Below are 17,667 nucleotides of genomic sequence, written 5' to 3'. Positions count from 1 at the left end.
TACTTAGAGCGGGGAATGTGTTTTCTCGCTGAAACATTTCCACCTGCTATTTAGCAAGATTTGCATTTATTTTATTATTGTATTTATTTGGAGATACATTACTGAAACAGGCCATTCGGCCCACCGAGTATGTGCCGACCAAGAACCACCAATTCTTCTAACCCTGCAGTCATCCCATATTCCTCCCATGTTCTCGACCACCCAGCTACACTAGGGGTAATTTACAATAGCCAATTTACCTATCACCTGCAAGTGTTTTGGTAGTGGGAGGAAACCGGAGCACCCGGTGAAAACCCACACAGTCACAGAGGGAGCAAGCTTCGCACAGGCAGTACCCAGAATTGAACCCGGGTCCCTGGAGCTGTGTGCCTACGGTGCTAACCACTGCGCCACTGTGCCACCCTGTGCGTCACTGTGACGATGTTAAATTATTGGATGAGCCTCCTATACCCGTTCGTTAGCACAATTTATTTCATCTGCAGCAGACAGCACCTCGCCTTTCGCGGGCTTCATTGGAAAAGTAGACAGATCGCTTTTGAAATCTGGGCAGGTATTCATTGAAAAGAATCCGGTATTGGAGCTGGTCGGTGCTAGTTAGGAAATGCAAAAGGCACAAGTCTGTCCTGATTTACTGATGTTCTTCTTCGTACAGTTACAGTATACATTAAATAAATATCCAAGTTAATAATAGGAAGCCCATCATTTTTATGTTTTATTATTTAGGAAGAAGCGTACTGATACTGCATGTGTCTCAGAAAGGGATAGTGATGCGGTGATTTACAGTACAGTGCAGATCGTGTTAAACGCTGGGGTAAGTGATGCAGAGCTGCAATGACAATTATGGGATATTTGGTCTCTTTTCAACCAGCAAGTGACACATGAAAGACAAAACACAACAGATGAATGGGAGTTTCAGAAACGTGGTCGCTGCTATTCTGAAGAGAAGAGTAGTCACTAAGTGTGAAGTATTTCTATGGCCTCTGTAGTTAGTGACCTGTTAAATTCAATTAACGAGTATTACTCACGTGGGCGATTCTACGCTAAACAAACTGGTTCAAACAGAATGTTAGCCCGCAACTCATTTTACTCCCTTCCCTTTGACAATATGCCTCAAGATTAAATGCTCAACGTGGTCTCAGAAGGTTTCAGATGTCCCAGAAGGGATGCACATTACTCTCAATTATATGCAATTTCCACTGGCATCTTCGTGTCTATATGGCTAAGTTATCCCTCAACTTCCAGTCTGCAGAATTTGCCTTCAAGCGTCGCTCCAGCTTTGAAACATAAAATCGAGGCTGAAAATTCAATGCAGCATTGAGTGAGTGCTGCATTGCTGGAGATCCCGTCCTTTGGATAAGCCTCAAAATGCTGCTCCTTTTGCTTCTTTCTGAGGAGCCAAGCATAAGAAAAAAACAAGAGAAGCAGGAGTAGACCGTTCGGCGCCTCGAAGCTGAACCACCATTCAAAATGTCATGGCTGACCTGACTGTGACCTTAACCCCACTTTTCTGCCTGCCCCATAACCTTAGATTTCCTTGTAAACCAAAAATCTGTCTAACTCAGCCTTGAATATATTCAATGACCCAGCCTCCAGTGCTCTCTGGGGAAGAGAATTCCAAAGATTAACAACCCTCTGAGAGAAGGAATTCCTCCTCATTTCCGTCATAAATGTAAGATACTTGAAACTGCACTCCCGAGTTCTCGATTCCCCCATGAAGGGAAATATCACCTCAGTATCTATCCTGTCACGCATGCTCAGAATCCTGTACGTTTTAATAAGATCACCTCTCATTCTTCTAAACTCCAATGAGTATAGGTCCAATCTGATCAATCTTTCCTCATAAGACAACATCTTATTTCTTGGAAACAGCCTCGTGAACCTTCCCTGAACAGCTTACTCATGAGGGAAGAAGACCAAATTTGTACGCAGTACTCTAGGTGCAGTCTCACCAATGCCTAAACAGTTGTAGCAAAACATTCCTACTTTTATACTCATCACCCTTGCAATAAATGCTAGTTAATTGCTATACCTGCATGCTAACATTTTGTGATTCAGGTACAAGGACACCCAGATCCCTCTGCACTGCAGCTTTCTATAATCTCTCTCCATGTAAATAATATTCCTTTTTTCTATTCTTGCCTTCAAAGTGGGCAACCTTACACTTTCCCACATTATCCTCCATCTGCCAAAGTTTTGCCCACTCAATTAACCGATCTATATCTATTTGCAGGCACTTTTTGTCTTCCTAACAACTGGCCATCCTACCTATCTTTGTATCATCCGCAAATTTGGCTGCAGTACACTCGGTCCCTTCATCCAAATCATTAATATAGATCAAAAATATTTGAGGGCCCTGCACAGATCGCTGTGACACCCCACTAGTTACAGTTGGCCAAACTGAAAATGCCCCATTTATCCCTACTCTTTGTTTCCTGTTACTTAGCCAATCCTCTATCCATGCGAATATATTACCCCCAAACTATGAGCTTCTTTCTTATGTTTTAACGTTTTATATGCCACTTCATCAAATTCTTGTTGGAAATCCAAATACACTACATCTACCAGCTTCCTGTTATCCACCCAACTTGTTCTCTCCTCAAAAACCGTTAATAATTTTTCAAGCAGAATTTTTCTTTCATAGACCCATGTTGACTCTTCCAGACTGCATTATGTTTTTCTAAATGTCCTTTTTTTATTCTTTCATGGGATGGGGATGTTGCTGGCATAGCCAGCATGTGTTGCCCGTCCCAAATTTCCCTTGACAATTGAATGGCTTGCTTGGCCATTTCAGAGTGCAGTTAAGAGTCAACCACATTGCTGTGGGAGTGCAGTCCCATGTAAGCCAGACCAGGTGAGGACGGCAGATTTCCTTCCCTAAAGGACATTAGTGAACCAGATGTGTTTTTCAACAATCGATGATAGATTCATGGCACCATTACTGAGACGAGCTTTCGATTCCAGATTGATTATTGAATTTAAATTCCAACAGCAGTCGCGGTGGGATTTGAACCCGTGTCCCCAGGGCATTAACCTGGGCCTCTGGCTTATTAGTGCAGTGCCTTTATCACCCTGCCACCGTCTCCCCTCCATTCTTAACACTGGCACCTGGCAGACAATACAGCCTTTGGGACTCACGATCATGGCTGCAGAGAACAGTTTCTATCCCCCGAAATAATTTTCCGCTACAACTGCTACATTCCTTTTTATTCACCTCACTTGAATGGCCTCCAGCACCACGATAAGGTGGTCAGTTTGCTCATCTTCCCTGCAGTCCCTGCTATAGTCCACGCAAGCTGCAAGAACCTCAACCCTGTTGGAAAAGTGCAAGGTCTGAGGCTACTCCATTGCTCCCTTCTGGATCCCATACCTACCTCACTCACAATCGCACCCTCCTGTGACTGGCCACGGACCGAATCTTAAGTAAGTAACCTAAGGGGTGTGACTGCCTCCTGGAACAAAGTGTCCAGGTAACTTTCGCCCTCCCTGATGCATCTCTGTATCCGAAGCACAACTCCAGTTCCACAACTCTGACCCAAAGTTCCTTGAGCGGGACACTTACTGCAGACGTGGCTGCTGCAGCTCACACTGGTGTCCACCAGCTCCCACGTGCTCCTGCCTTGCATGTTTATTCTGTTTTATTTAAATAGTTAGGTTTCAAGTTTAGAAACATCACTCAATATTAATTTGTAGCTAGATTAAGTAGTTTAACGAGTTAAGTTGTAAATTATAATATAATACTTATATCGTCCCGGCACCAGTTTAAACTACTGTCCCAGATTCCTGAGTTAAGCACTTCATCTCGCAGGAATCAGTGGAGCTGAACTTCGGGCTGCTTCCTTCTTGCATTGGCAAAACCTTTTGTACTTGCACTGGTTGGAATTCTAGCAACCTGAGTCAGCCCCTGCTGACTGGGGAACCAGTTCTCACTAGCTACCTAATTATCTAACTATGTGGCTGGCACTAACAGGCAGCTTCTTTATTACAGACTAAAACTGAAAGAACTACAATGTAACGTTTAAGTTAAGTTAAATTATAAATACAAACAGGACTATATTAGGGAAATAGATCAACCATTGAAATTCCCAAACTTACCATATTCCCGAGTTAAGCACTCTGTTTCGCAGAACTCAGTCAAGCTGGCCTTCTGGCTACTAACCTCATTGTTCAGTTCCGCAGAGAGAAGCAATTGCTGCCTCTGCCCTTGCAAACATTTCTCTCCCAATGAACACGATCTAAAACAGATGAACTCTCCATTCTTCAAATGTACTGCTTGCTGCATTTTTACAGAACGTTCGGTATACATTAATAGTTATCCATTGCATTGCAATGTTGAGTCTCTTTAAAACGAAAAATCATACATCACAGATGGAGGGAATTCAGTCTATCATGTCGGTGTTGGATCTTTGACAGAGCTATCCAATTGGCCCCAGTGTCCACAACTCTGTTTGCACAACCCAGTAAATGATCTCTATTTCAAATGTTCCCCTTATCTGTTTGCTCCAAGGACAACAATCGCTGCTTCTACCGTATCACCACTGAACTGAAGTCCTGTACCCCTGGTACCATTCGTGTTAATCTAATCAGCACCTCTCCGAGGTTTTGGCATCTTTATTTAACCGTGAGATCCTGCAACACTGCAACTGAGAGCTAATCACTGATTTATAAAGGTTTAGCAACATTTCTTTACTTTCGTATTCTCTTAAGTTACTCATAAAGCCAGCAATCCCATATGCTTTATAATAGCTTTATCTGCTTGTCCTGATATATCGTGGCATCAAAAGTCACCTCCCCCATCTCATGGATCAGTGATATTGGAAAACTGAGCTGAGATTAAATCGTTAGATTTCTTCTGGTGCAAACAACATACTCAAATCACGTTCAGCTCACTATCTGCAAAAACTAACAAAAACACCTTCCCTTGCAGAGTCAGGATCAATATACAGACGCGGGTTCAGGTGCCTCACACCCGAGAAAGACAGCTCAGAATAATGTGTCCGCAACTATCAATATTTCAGACTTCCATAAAAATCAACGACACATCAAAAATGAGGAGACCTGCGAATATGCTGCAATCTCTTATAAATGAAAGCCTACAGAAGTTGTACCATAAAGTCCGATGGTCTTGAAATTGGCAATACCTTAATACACCTGATGTTATGAAGTAAAACAGACATTGCAATGAGGCACATGAAAGTGAACTTCTTGCAAAAAATATATGGAATATACTTTGATTGACATTCACAAATTTAGTTATGCAATTAAAATGCAATTCTTTAACATTGTTCTTTATTCTGTGTTAATAACTGTTTTACAAACAAGTTCTAACATGACCTTGTCTGAAAACCTGCTGCAATGAAATGCCCACAATATGAACCCTCACAACTGGGGACTAGGTTGCAAATAAAAAAAAAACTTGCACTAAAGCACCAAAAAAACAATTGTATTTGCAGCTGCGCCTCAAAATGTCGTCCCAATTTATCGGAATTATGCACGGCGACAAATTACACTTCGAGAGTCAGACAAGTTACCAATTATTTGGGCGCAGTTGATTTGAACCCGATTGTGTGTGTGGGCCACAATTCGCAGGGCGTATTAGTCTTTTGCTGGCTGAGTCAGAAGAACATACAACTTTCTGCTTGTTTCTGTAAGTTATAACAGTGAAATCTGGGATGAATCGGCCGCACCAGAGCAAGCGATGCTAACATTTTAAAACACATTTAGCTACATCCAGAGTAATGCTCAAGTTTCCCGTGATCGTTTAAGCTTGTTCAAGATGTAATTCGGCCCAATAAGGCTTCATGCAGAAAACTGAACCTGTCCCCTCCGATATTGCATGATTGTGCTTGTTCTGGAGGCTGTTCCGTGTATGTATATTGTGTTCAGTGCACAGTAACTAGCAGACGCATTTTAAAAGTTTCCTCATATCAATCAATGTGTAACTTCTAAGAAGCAGACTATTGGTGCAACAATTACATTTGAGCCCTAACTGAAAGCCTAACCCAACCAGCGCAGCTGTCAAGTGCAAAGTTCCCTCTTTGGAGGGTATTCGGGAAATTGTGAATGAATACGCTTCATGTTGTATTGGTTATGTTAGCGATTTCTATATTTCAGTAATAAATTCATATTTCCGTCTTTTTGTGGAGCTACAGTGCGTCAACATCCGGGAGGGCGGAATTACATTTTGATCAGTTTGCACAGACAGTTTCCATTGGAAATCAAGGCACAGCAATTTATTGTGAGAATGATTGACTGGAATTGCATCAAATGCATGTTATACTATTTACTGATTCAACATTTATGTCACACCACGTGTGGTCAATCAAAGAGCATGACCGCTCTTACCTTCCTCAACACGCATCCGCTTTCCATTTTGCTCTGTCCATTCATTTTCCACTTCTCTCTCTCTCGTTCTCTGATCTTTTGTGCTTATCACCATTAAGTTTTCCACTTTCTTCTCGCCCCTGCTGATTTGCTATATTTTTGTTATTTTTCTTCTGCTGTTTCAATACGCTTTGTATTGCATGAGTTGATGTGGGAAAACAGTCACTAATCTCTTTATCTTGATTTGAAAATTGTAGGAAAATGTCTCCACAGCAGTTCTTGTCCCATCTGTTCCTCAACAGTTAAGCGACCTCAGTTCCCCAATCCAGTCTCATCGCCTATTTCTTCAACTTCCGAATGCCCTCTTCCTGTCCTATTAGGGCTGCACTGCCATAATGCTGCAATCTCTGCCACCTAACACGATCTTCTTAACCGTTGTACGCTTACCTTATTTTCTGCAGTATAATTCATCCAACCCTTAACCACCCCTTCAGCACCATACCATCTCATAATAGAGATGGTGAAAAATGATAATAATGGATTTTAAAAATTGAGCTGTCTGTATCCTGCAGCCTGTTTTCCAGAATGAGTTTTCCTCTCGGTTTCTATTCCCCTTTCCAACTTGTTGCTCTTAGAATCGTGAATGGTGGAGGACAATTAAACGGCTAACAGGAGAAGGTGGCTCCACAATTCTCCGCATCCACAATGATGAGGGAGCCTATCACAACAGTGCAACGTAAAGGCTGAAGCAATTGCAACCATCTTCAGCCAGAATTGGCAAGAGAATTATCCAGCTCGGCCTCCTCCAGAGGACCCCAGCATCACAGATGCCAGTCTTCAGCCAATTTGATTCACTCCATGTGATATCAAGAAATTGCTGAAGGCACTGGATACTGAAAAGGCGAAAGGCCCTCACAACATTATGCCAATAGTACTGAAGAAGTGTTCTCCAGAACTAGTCACAATCCTAAACCAAGTTGTTCCAACACTGGCATCTACCTTGCAAAGTGGAAAATTGCCCAGGTATGTACTGTGCACAAAAAGCGGGACAAATCCAACTCGGCCAATTACCGCCATATCAGTCTACTCTCAATCATCAGTAAAGTGATGGAAGAGGTCATCGACAGTGCTGTCAAGCGGAAATTGCTCAGCAATAACCTGCTCACTGACGCTCAATTTGGGTTCCGCCAGGGCCACTCAGTTCCTGACGTCATTACAGCCTTGGTCCAAATATGGGCAAACGAATTGAACTCGAGAGCTGAGGTGAGAGTGACTGTCCTTGACGTCAAGGCAGCATTTGGCCGAGTATGGCATCAAAGAGCTCAAGCAAAACTGGGGTCAATGGGAACCAGGGCGATAACTCTTCACTGGTTAGAGACATACCTCAAGCAAAGGAAGATGGTTGTGGTTGTTGAAGGTCCATCATCTCAGTCCCAGGACATTACTGCAGGAGTCTCTCAGGATAGTGTCCTCGGCCCAAATTTCTTCAGTTGCTTCATTAATGACCTTCCCTCGGTTATAAGTTCAGAAGTGGGAATGATTGCTGATGATTGCACAATGTTCATCACCATTCATGACTCCTCAGATACTGATACAGTCCGTGTCCAGATTCAGCAAGACCTGCACAGCATACGGACTTAAGCTGAGAAGTGGCAAGTAACGTTTGTACCACCAAAGTGTCAGGCGATGACCATTTCAAACAAGAGAGAATCTAACCATCTCCCCATGATATTCTACGGCATTACTATCGCTGAATCACCCGCTATCAACATCTTGGGGGTTACCATTAACCAGAAACTGAACTGGAATCGCAACGTAAATACTGTGGCAAAATCAGTCCAGAGGCTGGGAATTCCATGGCGAGTAACTCACCTCCTGACTTCCCAATACCTGTCCACCATCTGCAAGGCACAAGTCAGGATGTGATGGAATACTCTCCACTTGCCTGGATGGGTGCAGCTCCAACAACACTCGAGAAGCTTGACACCATCCAGGACAAAGCAACCCACTTGATCGGCACTCTACTCACAACTTTAAACATTCACTCTCTTTACCACAGATCATAGTGGCAGCAGTGTGTACCATCTACAAGATGCACTGCAGCAATGCAACAAGGCTTCTTAGAGACCACCTTCCCAACCCACGACCTCTATCACCTAGAAGGACAAGAGCAGCAGATACATGGAACACCACCACCTGCAAGTTCCCCTCCAAGCCACACACCGTCCTGACATGGAACTACATCGCTGTTCTTTCATTGTCGCTGGGTCAAAATCCTGGAACACCCTTCCTCACAGCAATGTTTGTGTACCTACACCAAATGGACTGCAGGCTCAAGACGACAGCACACCACCATCTTCTCGAGGACAATTAGGGATGAGAATGTCATGCTGGCCTAGCCAGCGACGCTCACAACCCACGAACGGAAAATACATTAAAAAAAATTAGGTGCATTGACACTTAATCTGTACTAATGCATTGTCTTTCAACACACCATTAACATATTGTTTGCTTTTGCTCCGTGACCTTTTGGTCAGCTATGTGGCCTGGTCCAATCTGGACCTCCTTTGTTATCTCTTGCCCCACCCCCACCTCACTTGCTTATAACCTGTGACTTTTCTTATATTTGTCAGTTCCGAAGAAGGGTCACTGACCCGAAACGTTAACTCTGCTTCTCTTTTCACAGATGCTGCCAGACCTGCTGAGCGGTTCCAGCATTTCTTGTTTTTATTTCAGATTTCCAGCATCTGCAGTATTTTGCTTTTATTTTAAAAAAGGATGTTGTTCTCTCGAGCTAGCTGACTGTTTGTCGGCAGATTGTTTTCGAGGTCAATGGCGAGCTCAGTTCCTTCCCTGTTGACTGGAACATTCTGACACAATTACGTTTCTAGCCTCTTGTTTGCACTGACTATCAGATTGCCATTTCATGCTGTGGAATAATGACAGACAGTGTCATTTCAAGGCCAGTTTAGCATTTGTATGTTATCGCGCAGTGTTATTCTAAGGTAAGCAAATTATTCATGCAATAGTGCCATTTCAAATCCAATCCTGTATTTGTAAACTGCTGTCATGCAATGCCTATCAAAGCTGGTATATTTTTTTATCATGCAAAAAAAAAACCTCAGTGAACCAAAGAGAAGAACTTTGTCTGGGTGACGGTAACGAAACTGCAAGCTCACCGATTCTAATTTTGGTGATACAGGAAATTCTGGACAGCTGCACGTTGGAAATGCGGAACCAGCAACAAACTATTCCAAAACTTGTGGCTTATTATTAACCCATTAATAAACTATTTTCAGGGAAAAGACTGAATGGAATCTACTATTGTGTCAGATGGGCACTGGAACTTCAAAATGAGATAACAGATGCCGGCCTCACCTGCATACACCAATTAGAAACTAATTCATTGTTATGCGCTGGAGCCTCGTCCTGTTCAAAGCTGTAAGATGTTGATATGGAGAGTCAGAACAGTGCATGCAGGTTAGTGTAGGCAGCGAGTGAAAATATCAGAATGGGGCATATTAAATACAACACTAACCTGACAGTACTTCGGAGAGAGATCAAAAAGGCGTGAAGCATTTCAAAGATCAACTATGTGCAGAAGAGCTATTGTACTTGGACTGTTGTAGGAGTAAATAAGACCAATGATGCCCTGAGTGCTGTGTGCATTGACAGCATCAATGAATATTGAGTATTATCTCTAATTTGTATTCCCAGTTAAATAGAAAATAGATTCCAGCAGATCACATATTAAATCAATTCGCTAATGCATCCAGTCCAGGAGTTTGCATTGTTTATGTGTGGAGAATTGATAGGTAAGTGTAGGTCATAGCTGAAATGTAAAGAAGAAGTAACTACTAACATAAACTCGATCAAGTAATTGCTCAAATAACGTAAATAACTTTAAAACTAAATACATGACCTTCAATTAACTAAATTAAGGCTTGACAGGGGTGGTAGTGCAGGATTGGAACTACAGCATATGGCAGTCTGCAGACTACATCTCAATCCCAAACAACCACACCTGCTGCATGTGTTGTTGAGCTGAAGTCTGAGGTGCAGGAATTTTTGGGGCATCAGGGAGGGGCAGAGTCCCCTGGACAAGGTGATCCAGAGGCTGTCACACAACTTATGAGACTTGGCATTTGCCTTAATGCAAGAGATACAAGATTATTGCTGCCTGTACGGACGAGTGTAAATGCTGCACGGTGAATAAACAAACTGATCACGGCACCACGGCCATTAAAGTGGCGGGTCTGAAAAGCATTGCGGTCGCGGTAGGGGACAGTATGGTCAGGAGATAGATACTGTTCTCTGTAACTCAGACCATGACTTCCAAAGATTTTGTTACCTTCTTGATGCCAGGGTGAAGTATACCTTCTTGCTATTGGAGAGGAACTTGGAGTATGGTGGGGTAGAGATGGGTGATGATGATGTGGTAAAGAATCCAGTTGTCTTGCTCCACCTATGAACCAACGCCGGGAAAACGAGGAATGACGTTCCGCTGAGAATGCTTTTTTGGAGTTTGGGGTCCATATGAAAATGCAAAACCTCACAGGTAATAATCTCTGGGTTACTATTTCCTGAAATTGCTTTCAGGCAACAAGATTAGAAGTCTACATGCATGGCAGAATGAGCGGTGTTGGTGGCAGGGGTTTTGATTCATGGAGCCCTGGCACCAGGTCGGGGAAGAGAGAGCTATTTTGTTGGAATTGGCATCACTTACACAGCCTGCTATCAGTATCCCAGTAAATCAAATAACTAGGGCTGTAGTTCGGTCATCAAATTAATGAAAGGAGTGGTTGGGCGATTCAGGAAACGGTCAATTCAAAAGCAGTAAGAGAAAGGTTATGGCTGTAGAGCAGGACGATCTTTCGGGTAAAAATAAACAGAGTGGTTGAGAAAGGAATAGAGAAGAAAATGGAAAAGGGTGGGCTGGAGTAAAGACTGTCCCGGTATAAAATTAAAACACGACCTGGGCCAGACCCCACAACAGCCAACCCGAATTCGACCCAGGCCCGAGTCCTTTAATTTCTTTCCATGCCCGACCTACCAGAAATATACTATTTAACAGGAAAAAAACATTGTAAATGAAAAAGAAAACAATACCAGCAGCTAATGGGAAGGGCAATTAGTATTGTAATTGGGAAATCTGCATCAACAGTGCTGTGTCACAGAGTCCCCAAACTCTCCTGGGGTTCCTAAGGTAGACAAGATAATTCAACAAACGTGAGGATGAGCCATGCACACTACTCTTGCAGACAGTTCAGGAACCCAGACATGTGCAATCAGAATGCATAACCAAAGTTTGTCTGTTTTAGATCCTCTGCTACTTACTTCTTCGTCTACAATATTGAGGAAGGAGGTACTTGAAGCAATTGTTGCATTCTGGTCCCTGTCCAATTTGACGAGACATAGAGGGAAATTTCTAGCTTACAAACTTACGTAAATGACACAGGAAGGCTGGCTGGTCCATCAAGACCACACCAAGATGGCTGGTCCATCGTGGCTAAAGACTTCTTCCCCCTCCCTAAATCGCATATAAATCTACTAGGAGTGGCAAAAAACATAAAAACCCTGGGTCAATGTAAATTTCTTCTCCAATGCCCTGCTGCCCGGGCAGTGGAACACCTGTCCAGGCGATGACATGGACCACATGTTACCTATGAAGAAACTTACCTTCTATACCTTTCTCTCTGAAATGTTACTTGTCTGCTACTGTGAAACAATCAGTTGGCAAGTAATGGGGCAAAAATTGCTTTTGAAAATCAATGATACTTCTGTAGCCATTGCTTGAAATTATTTATATTTGATGGGAAAATAATGCATTAATAATGCTACGCTGTTTAATGCCTTCAAAATGTTTTTGACATGAACCGACGTTTGTAGAAATACCCAAGCGGCACAGTGGCGCAGTGGTTCGCACCGCAGCCTCACAGCTCCAGCGACCCGGTTTCAATTCTGGGTGCTGCTTGTGTGGAGTTTGCAAGTTCTCCCTGTGTCTGCGTGGATTTTTTCCGGGTGCTCCGGTTTCCTCCCACAAGCCAAGACTTGTAGTTAGGTAGGTAAATTGGCCATTATAAATTGCCCCTAGTATAGGTAGGTGGTAGGGAAAATATAGGGACAGGTGGGGATGTGGTAGGAGTGTAGGATTAGTATCAATGGGTGGTTGATGGTCGGCACAGATTCGGTAGGCCGAAGGGCCTGTTTCAGTGCTGTATCTCTAAACTAAACCCAGTTCTCTATTGATCCTATGGAACAGAACACCAGCCCTTTGAGATCAGAGATATACTGGAACACAAGCTATTAAGTTGACTAATAGCACAGTGGTTAACACTGCAATAGCAGATTAATATGCTCATATGTTTTAATTCATTACTATGGAAGATTTAGAATTTATACTTGGATGGCTCGTGGTTATTATTCACCGCCTCCCCTCTCCACCACCCCCCCACGATCCACATATATGAAGATAAAAACAGTGTGCACAATGGCAATTAACGTCTAGACTAGATACAATAAATGTTGGTTCTTTGCATTTTCATTTTTAATGTTTGCATTTGAAACACTGCATTATCAAAACTAGGATAATCTGAGTATCAGTCAGAATCTCACACATTCAATAATGACAATTAACTAAGTTGGCTCCTGCGTTTTGGCTTATCTCATAAGTCCTAGTAGATCATGCGCACAAGATCCATTGATGTGGTCAATGGCACTCACTTTCAACCATAATTTTGGAGCTTTCATAATGTACATCTACAGCTACAGCTACAGCATGACTTTCTGCAAAAACAATCCCATCATGGAATTCCAGGGTAGATGTTTATTTCTCTTTCAATAACCGGGCAGATCTACTTCTTTTTTTTTTAAAGTTAAGACAAATCATCAACATGCTTACAACCAAGGTGGTTGGAGAAGGGCACTGCAGCTATTATTCCAAGTGTGCACTTGCAAAGTTGAAACAAACAAGTTCATAAATTATATTTTAAGCATGTGTTATGTATAAAATGAGACTTTAGTATTCCTTTACAGCTTAATTTTAATTCGCATAACTGTTACTCAAATCATAGAATTGGGTGGCACAGTAGCACAGTGGTTAACACTGCAACCTCATATATCCAGCGACCCGGCTTCAGTCCTCAGTACTGCGTGTGCGGAGTTTGCAAGTTCTCCCTGTGATGGCGTGGGCTTTTGACGGGTGCTCTGGTTTCCTCCCACAGCCAAAAACTTACAGGTTGATAAGTAAATTGGCCATTGTAAATTGCCCCTAATGTAGGTAACTGGTGGGGATGTGGCCGGGAATATGGGATTAATGTAGTATTAGTATAAATGGGTGGTTGTTGGTCAGCACAGACTCGGTGGGCCGAAGGGCCTATTTCAGTGCTGTATCTCTAAATAAATATACATTTCAAACCACTTTGGCAACCACCACAACTGAAATATGAATGGACTTTACCATCTACTCCTGGGTTTCCTTTGGGCAGAGAATTAAGTCTTTAATTTGTGTTATTGAATGTCATACTCTAAAGTCATTTTAAATACAATTGTCTGAGAAATGCAATTCACAAAGATTTCCAGACTTAAAACCAGTCTGGAAAAATATATATATAACTATAGTACCAGGGGTTTTAGAATGGTCATCGCGGATTAGAGGGCGACAAATGTTAACCCACTATTCAAAAAACGAGGGAGAGAGAAATCAGGGAACGATAATCCAGTTGGCCTGACATTAGCAGTAGGGAAATGCTAGAATCTATTATTAAGGATATAGTAACAGGGAACTCGGAAAATCATAACATGATTGGTTAGAGTCAACAGGGAGTTATCAAAGAGAAATTAGAATTAGAACATTACAGCGCAGTACAGGCCCTTCGGCCCTCGATGTTACGCTGACCTGTGAAACCATCTGACCTACACTATTCCATTTTCATCCATATGTCTATCCAATGACCACTTAAATGCCCTTAAATTTGGCGAGTCTACTACTGTTGCAGGCAGGGCGTTCCACGCCCCTACTACTCTCTGAGTAAAGAAACTACCTCTGACATCTGTCCTATATCTATCACCCCTCAACTTAAAGCTATGTTCCCTCGTGTTTGCCATCACCATCCGAGGAAAAAGACTCTCACTATCCACCCTATCTAACCCTCTGATTATCTTGTATGTCTCTATTAAGTCACCTCTCCTCCTCTTTCTCTCCAACGAAAACAACCTCAAGTCCCTCAGCCATTCCTCGTAAGACCTTCCCTCCATACCAGGTAACATCCTAGTAAATCACCTCTGCACCCTTTCCAAAGCTTCCACATCCTTCCTATAATGCGGTGACCAGAACTGCATGCAATACTCCAGGTGCAGTCTCACCAGAGATTTGTACAGCTGCAGGATGACCTCGTGACTCCGAAACTCGATCCCCCTACTATTAAAAGCTAGCACACCATATGCCTTCTTAACAGCCCTATTAACCTGGATAGCAACTTTCAGGGATTTATGTACCTGGACACCAAGATCTCTCTGTTCATCTACACTACCAAGAATGTTCCCATTAGCCCAGTACTCTGCATTCCTGTTATTCCTTCCAAAGTGAATCACCTCACACTTTTCCGCATTAAACTCCATTTGCCATCTCTCAGCCCAGCTCTGCTGATGTGTTGGACATATCAGTTCCGGTTTATTAAGTTCTGACAAGACGAACTGATAAGTGGGCTGTGGATATTGTTTAGTTCTATTTTCAAAAAGATTTCGATAACGTGAAACACAAAACCTTATAACACAAAATTAGGGCCCACGGAATTCGGAGCAAAATATTACTGTGGATTGAGAATTAGTTGACGTACAGAAAGTTAAGAGTAGAAATAAATAGGTCTTTTTGGGTTGCCAGGCCGTAACTAGTAGTGTACCGTAAAGATCATTGCTTGGTCCTCAGCTATTTTAAATCTATATCTTTGACATATGTGAGGGAACCATGAGTATGGTACCAATATTGCAGATGATACGAAGTTGGGAAAGTAAGCTATGAGAAAGAAGCAAAGAAGAAAATACTAATAACCAGATTATGTGAATGGGCAAGAACGTGACAGATGGAAAATAATGTGAAGTCATTCACTTCGGTTGAAACAATAGAAAAGGAGGTAATTTTAAGCCACTGCGACATTCTGCTATTGACAGGACGCAGGCTGTCCCTGTACACCAGGATTGTCCAGCATATGGCCCATGGGCCGGGATTCTGCGACACAAAGGTTTCCATCCGGCCCGTGGATGTATATCAGAGATGAGAGACTTCCAGACAGGCTTTTCAAGAGTAGGCTATTACAAAAACAAGTCAGAACCCATCGGAAAGCCCCGTAACTGTCGAAGTTGGGAAAGCACTGTTCCTGCTGTCAACTTATAAAAAGAACTGACCAAGCACAAACCCAGATAGTTTTTCCAGTTGCACTCTTAAGCTTCTGTGCTAAGCGCCCCCTCTCCCTGCAATTGTCAGAGAGAGAGAGAGAGAGATCGAGAGAGACAGGGGGAGAGAGAGAGGGGGCAAGAGAGAGGTAGAGAGGGTAGAGAAAGTGATGGGGGGAGAGAGCGGGTAAAGCGAGAGGGGAAATAGAGGGGGAGAAAGAGAAAGGTGGAGACAGAGGTGGTGGAGAGAGAATGGGAAGAGAGAGGAGGGAGAGAAAGAGGGCAGAGAGAGGGGGAGAGAAAGAGGTGGGAGGAGAGAGAGAGGGAGAGAGAGAGGTGGTGGAGAGGAGTGAGAGGGAACGCCCTGCCTGCAACAGTAGTAGACTCGCCAACTTTAAGGGCATTTAAGTGGTCATTGGATAGACATATGGATGAAAATGGAATAGTGTAGGTCAGATGGTCGGCGCAACATCGAGGGCCGAAGGGCCTGTACTGCGCTGTAATGTTCTAATGTTCTAATATACTCTGGAGTATATCCAGTATACTCTGCATCGCGACATCAAGCATGCAGACAAACATGGACTACTTGTGCAAGCAAAAAAATGTGCCAGGTGTCTCAGCAAATCAGTATCCAATATAGTGACGAGAAAGTAAATCTATGAATTAATATTCTCATTTAAAGCTTCTTCACAAAAGTACACATTTGTAGTTGCTTTGATTCTTAGTAAGATACGTTTTTAATGCCTTTATCTTACCGAAATTGTCGCACCAGCCCCCGATGTAAAACAAAAATTGTAATGTGCCCCACGAGTAAACCCAACCCCCATCCCAGCCAACATAGAAAGGTTGGAATCACAGAAAGTTACCATGTAGGTACAGCAAGCATTTAGGAAGGCCAATGACACCTTAGCCTTTATTACAAATGGATTGGAATATGAGAGTAAAGAAGTCTAACAGCAAGTGTAAAGAGCTTTAGTGAGAGTACACCAAGGGTACTGTATACAGCTCTGATTTTCTTAGCGAAGGCAAGATCAAGGTGGCTTTGAGGGAGTGGATCAGATGTTCACTATACTGATTCTTGTGATGAGTGGAGTGACCTGTTAGGAGAGAATAGAAGGCCTCTATTTAAAAGATTTCATTGTAACATAAAATGCTTAAGGGGCTTGCTAGTGTACATACTGGGAGGATGATTCTCCTGGCCAGTGAGTCTGGAACTTGGGGTTACAGTTTCAGAATAGGGGATCAGCCATTTCAGAGTGAGCTGAGGTGAGAATTACTTTTCAGTATGAGTTGTGAAACTTTGCAACTCTCTATCCCAGATTCTCAGTCGTTGAGTATATTCAAGGCAGGGATCGACATATTTTTGAATGCTAGAGATAAAAGGATATGGGGGTAGTGCAGAATGGTGCAGTTGAGGCAAACGATCAGCCGATCTCAGTGAATGACCGAGCAGATTCGAAGGACCAAATGGTCGAGGCCTTCTCCTATTTCTTATGATCTTAGTAACAGATACTGGAAGCCATCGACAGGCTAGGATCTACTCGAGGGTACAGGTGGATTATATACAGTGTGACAGATATCCCGGAGTGAATTACAGGCAGAAGTGTAATCTCAGAGTTGGAGTGGTTTATTTATAGAATAACGTATTTGCAGGAGTGAATTACAGGCCTAATACGCCGTTTCGGTGGTCATCTGTGGAATAACAAATACCCGGAAGTATGTTGTGAGATGGAATCTAATCGAACAGTTGGTGTGTGTCATGTCAGCAATATTGCTTGCACAGAGTTATTGCGAGACGCTGAGATGCAGCGGTTGGCAATTTGAATATTGGTGGTTTCACAACAAAGAGCACAACTAGAAATAGAGACTTGGCGTGCTTGTGAAAGCGAGTGTACCAGAGGGAAATGAAGCTGATTTGTTGCATGTTTTCTAAACTCGGCTTTCAGAATCCCTGAC

The sequence above is a fragment of the Heterodontus francisci genome, chromosome 39 (assembly GCF_036365525.1).
Source record: "Heterodontus francisci isolate sHetFra1 chromosome 39, sHetFra1.hap1, whole genome shotgun sequence".
NCBI classification, from domain to species: Eukaryota; Metazoa; Chordata; class Chondrichthyes; order Heterodontiformes; family Heterodontidae; genus Heterodontus; species Heterodontus francisci.
This window is presented reverse-complemented; position numbering follows the sequence as displayed.